The sequence below is a fragment of the Mizuhopecten yessoensis genome, unplaced genomic scaffold (genome assembly GCF_002113885.1).
Source record: "Mizuhopecten yessoensis strain PY_sf001 unplaced genomic scaffold, ASM211388v2 scaffold9651, whole genome shotgun sequence".
NCBI classification, from domain to species: domain Eukaryota; kingdom Metazoa; phylum Mollusca; class Bivalvia; order Pectinida; family Pectinidae; genus Mizuhopecten; species Mizuhopecten yessoensis.
The window spans coordinates 807566-813413 of NW_018408154.1; positions in this window are offsets into that span (position 1 = coordinate 807566).

Consider the following 5848-nt stretch of genomic DNA (forward strand, 5'->3'; position numbering starts at 1 on the left):
GGTGGGGGGCTGCCTTTGGCAACCCTATGTCGGGCTTACACATGGTAAAGGGGCTAGCTACGCGCCTGACAGGTTTAGATTTTATATCTCCTAAGGTTCTTCATCTCACCAGTAATGATATGGCAAGACCTATTACAAACTTGGTTTACATGGTTTTATCTAAAGGTTATTTTCCAGACCAACTTCAGCTCGCTAACGTCACTGTACCTAAACCGGGACAGTTTTTAGGAAAATATCAATGTTCTTTATACCATACTATCAATTCCAAAAATGTTTGTTCATTTGTCATAAATAGATACTATCCAGTTTTCATTTCTATCATAATTTGATACTTCGGGCGCGTGGTTCTATAAAAAGAACGCGAAATACCATCAGAGCTACGTAGGCCATTGAACCGGCATTACTGTGATCTGAAAGGGACACTTCTGGTATTTTGGCTAATATTTGGAGATAAAATATCAATATCGGCAGAAAATATGCATAGTTGAAATATTTTAGAGTCAACGAGGGTTCCGATTAAATTTCTTCTCCAAACTAGCACGAGTTTTGATAAAATAGACCTTTGAAAATGATATCCAAATAGATAGCGTCGCACGTCACATTGTTTTGGTCATTATTCTTACCTATAGTTATACTTGTAACGATAATCAGCAGTCAATAAAGCTTAATACAGTTTAATTTTCATGAAAAGTATTATCATATGAAAACTGTATACATAAAAGTACTTCTTTGCATTGAATGACAGTTTTTGGGCCGTTTTCCAACAAGTATCCCGTTTTGGATACTGTCCCGATTTGGGTACAGTGACGGTAGGGTTACCCCTATTTTAAAAAAAGAGAACCCTTTAAGTAAAAAATACTCTAGACCAGTGAGCATATTACCCACCATTTCCATTTTTTTTGAAAGGTCTATGGTTGAGCAACTCGAGAGCTTTCTGACGACGAGAGATTTTTTTTATATTGAGTCTGGGTCCAACGCAGCCTTGCTCAATTTCGGTGCTATGAAACGTACATTGTCACCTATATGTAAAGGTGGGAGCGAATGAGCTCCTTTGCCAAAATAGAATTTCTAACGCACTTTCTGCTCTTCTAACGACGTTTTGGCGGCTTGAGGTTCAAAACCCAGTGGGTTCAATTGAGACTGTTTGACAGGTAGTTTGGTTCTTGTCGTTACAACTCTACACCAGGAATTGGTGTGTTCCTGAGATCCATTAGAGCTAGGTACGGATCACGATGGTCGTCTCGGGCTTTCTTGAACAGACGCTTAACGGTCTGCACGGATCTCTCTACCAATCCATTACTCTGAGGGTACCTTGGAGACGAGGTGGTATGTTCAAAATGTCTTCAATCTGCTTCGTAATGCCTGGCCAAGACAGAGCAGTTCTGGCTCTCTGGATACACTTAATCTTGCCTAAGTGACTACTATATAAAGTCTTCAACATTTCAAGCCTCAGAACTGCAGGGGTAATTATTCTATTACCTTTCAACAAAACTCCATCGACAACACTAATTTCGTTTCTAAAATTCCAATATGGCTTCAAATCTGGGTCAAGGCAATGTTTGTTATTAAGCCAACCTGACATAACTGTGATTTTGAGTTTAGCTAGTACTCTATCACTGTCGGTTTCTCTCAAGAACTGTGTGGATTTCTCCTGGCTGAAAGGTACTGTTTCAACCACTTGCACCTCAAACTCATCAATGTCGGATGCGGTTTCAATGATCGGCGCCGTAGAACGACTCAGTGTGTCGGCGATATACAACTCTTTCCCCGGACGATATGTAACCACCAAGTAGTACTGCTGAACTTTCAGCATCATACGCTGTAGTCTTGGAGGCGCACTGGACAATGGCTTCTTAAATAAGCTCTCTAGTGGTTTATGATCAGTTTCTACTTGAACAGTTTTGCCGTGCACATATTCATGAAACTTCTTAAACCCATACACAATTCCAAGCGTCTCTTTTTCAATTTGAGAATAGATTTTTTCTGCGGAATTTAATGCCCTCGATGCGTATGCGACGGGTTGCTGTTTCTGTAATATGCACGCTCCCAAGCCGTATGACGACGAATCAACTGATAGTCTAATACCTTTTCAAACGTCGTAATACCAAAGTACTGGTGCGGTAGTAATTGCACGCTATAGAGCTTCAAACGCGGTATCCTTCTAACCAGTGCCATGCTACACCAATTTCCAGTAGTTCTCTCAATGGCTGATTGACAGCGGAGAGATTCGGACTGAACTTTCCAACATAATTTACCATTCCAATAAATCTCTGCAATTCCATTTTGTTCTCCGGTTTTGGTAGTGCTAGTATAGTAGTACACTACCAATCAGGATGATCAGATACACAATATCTGTACAGTAGATAGTGAAAAAGACCTCGGAGTTATTGTAGACAGCAAGGCAAAATTTGAAAAGCACATATCAACCTCTGAAGAAAAGCCAACAGGAACCTAGGTCTCATCTTTAGAACATTTATATTTATGGAAAAAAATATGTTTTTATCACTATACAAATCTCGCGTCCGCCTACACCTTGAATATGCAAGTGTTGTCTGGTCACCATATTTGCTAAAAGACATCAAACTACTGGAAAAAGTACAAAGGAGGGTAACTCGTTTAATTCCCAGTCTAGTAAACAAACCCTACTCAGAGAGACTGCGCCATATAGGATTACTTATTTGGAGTACAGAACCTGATCCAAACATACAAGATCCTAGAGGGAACAGACACTGTAGATCACAGCAAAATGTTCACTAAAACCCAGGATTCCAGAACAAGAGGGAACAACAAGAAGCTGTTTAAAAAAAGAAGGATCAGACAAGTAAGCTGTAACAGCTACAGCAACAGGGTTGTGGAGTCCTGGAATAGTCTGTCAAACCATGTGGTAAATGCCCCGAGCGTAAATAGTTTTAAACACAGACTCAATAAGTTCTGGTCGGATCACCCATGTAAATTCAATGCCTCCTGCTATTAGCAAGATCCTGTCAGATCATTTAATATTTTATCTCACCTTTTAACTTTAAGATTTCTGGATTTTAATTTCTCTATATCAATACGCACCGGAAGTTGTGTATTAGTATAGGAACATTAAAATGCGCCGCAAGAAGCTACCTGAAGCTTTCTATTGGTGTCGACTACTATATCAACTATATCATAGCCTCAACACGGTCATTAGTCGGTCGAACTCCGTCTTTGCTAAATACGTGACCTACGTACTCACCTTCCGGTTTGTCTACTTTACATTTATCTCCGTTGAGTCTCAATCCAACCTCTTTACATCTCCAGAGAACACTTTCCAGTTTGTTGACGTGCTCCTCCTTGTAATCGGACCATATGAGGATATCATCCACTATTGCTGTACACGGTTGATTCTCGAAAACTTGGGAAATAGTTTCTGGGGTACTCGAAATGCCAAATGGAAGACGCTCAAAATTGTACCGACCGTACGGAGTGTTAAATGTCGTGATCCATGTACTCTTCTGGGCCAACATTATTTGATAAACTCCAGACGCCGCGTCTAATATACTGAAGAATTTTTGCAGAATCAACAGTCGCTGCAACTTCCTCAGCGGTCTTGAGAGGATAGTGTTCTCGGTGAACTGTCTTGTTCAGTTCTCTAGGATCTAGACAAACACGTACTTTTCCATTTGGTTTCTTAACTGTTACGATCGGATTAACCCATTTCGTTGGTTCCTCGACTTGAGTTTTTACGCTCCATCCTTTCAAGTTCCTCTTTGACTTTGGCTTCCAGTGTATGAGGAATCTTTCTGGGAGGCGACACTATAGGCGTCACAGATGGATCTATCTTGATTTCGTACTCTCCTGGGAGAGCCAATGCCATTAAACAGATGTTCATATTTCCTAAGAGATTTTTGTGCCTTCGAGCTACTTTGTTTTTTAGTACTCTCAGCACTTTGATCCATGTTCACCGAGTAACACGCTGTACTAGGTTCAGTTTTAGACATGTATCCAGACCTAACACTGGCATAACGTCTTGTCCAACGACGTGCAAATCAATGAGGTGATATCTGCCCTTGTATAATATGCTTGCGATAAATTTGCCGTATATTGGCATTTCATGTCCAGAGTACAACACTAGTTTACTTATGTTTTTCACAAGTTTCTTCAAGTCCAACCCCGATTTCTCACAGGCTTTTTTACTGATCACATTGAATTCAGCCTCAGTATCCAACTTAAACAGTGTAAAGTTTTTTTTTCAAATTGTCAAACCGAAACTTTCCAGTCTTTCTTGTTTTGACCATTTGTTTGTCCACACCAATACCGTCAATGAAAAATATGTCACTTTCTTCAGAGTCACTTATTGTCTCGTCTAGTTGATGGACTCTGTGTTGTTGATGTGTGGACATGCACATTACCGCATTTTCTTTTGACATTTGTTACAGATTTCCCCAAAAGCTAGACAATGTCCTTTAACTATGTTTCTATCCACAATAACCACATACCTGTGATTGTGTTCCTTTTTCCTTGTAAGTATTTCCTTCCTCGGTCTCACACCTTTGAATTTGGCGCCATTTCCGGTCGCATGCTTGATCACGTGAACATCACTCGTGTCACTAGCGGCTCCGTGTAATTCCTTAATCTGTGTTTCACTAGCTTCGGCAGCCACACAAATGTCTATAGCGTTTTGGAATCCGAGATCTTTGTCTCTCAGTAGACGTGCTCTCACAGAATCGCTCATCCTCGATATCCAGGGGTTACGTTAACTTTCGCTCTCTACACCCCTGGAATATGTCAAAGCAAGGTTGAAGGCTCGGTGTGCGCCACCTTGTTGATGAGACAAGGAGACAAGATACAAGAAACTTTATTTAACGTCGCATATATCAAACAGAAACATTAGCGCTGTAGCGCTATTTTTGCGACAAACATGATAAAAGCAAACAGAAAACAACAAATCAAACTATTACACTATCACAGAAAGCTAGCACATGATCAGCGAGTAAAATATACAATAACATAGCAGCATATAAATAGATATCACATGCACTAAATTTTAAGTACTCTACTAAAAATGATGTAAAGAGATAATAGTGAAACACCTGCATATCACACAGGTGTTTTTATATATTGGAGGGTTAAAACACTTCAAGTGTAATGTACATACATGCTAATATGGCAGAAGAGTAAAAATTGACATAATATATACTAATATAGTGTAAATTAAAATAGGACGACAAGGTCTAGTAGGTAAAAGATATTGAGCTATAATGATGATTAGAAGAGAGGGCTAAAACTATGCTGCCAGTTATTGGTACATAAAAGCGTCATGCAAAGCAGAGGTTAAGCTAAATAGGTAGGTAAATAAATAATAGATAACGAAAGCAGGTAACTAGTAATAAAGACTAAAATACTGAAAAAAACATTAAAACTCTAGACACAGGTACAGATACGACATGAGCAAACGGGGCTATCCCAGGAGTGCAGCAGTCTGGCAAACTCTGGATAACTATCCACCTTCCTCAGAAGACTCCTTTGATATACATCAAAATAATCTCGCGGTCACATAACGGTAAAAGTTGACAGGCTTTGAAGTCGGGCGTCTCTCCTTTGTAATCTTCAAAGAATAGGTATCAGCCTAGCGATTGGTCAGATTTTGTTTACCTGAGACCAATCAAACAGCTATCTGTCAGCTAAACAGTTCACTTCGTGGATAATCATAGACACCTCGGATTAGTTCTGGATAATAATTGTAAATGGAGTAACCACATTGATAATAATATATGCCAAAAAGTTTCAAAACAGGTAAGTGTACTGCGCGAACTAAAAAATATATTAAATAGACCAACTCTTAATAAAATATACAGATCCTATATTCTTCCATTTCTAGAAT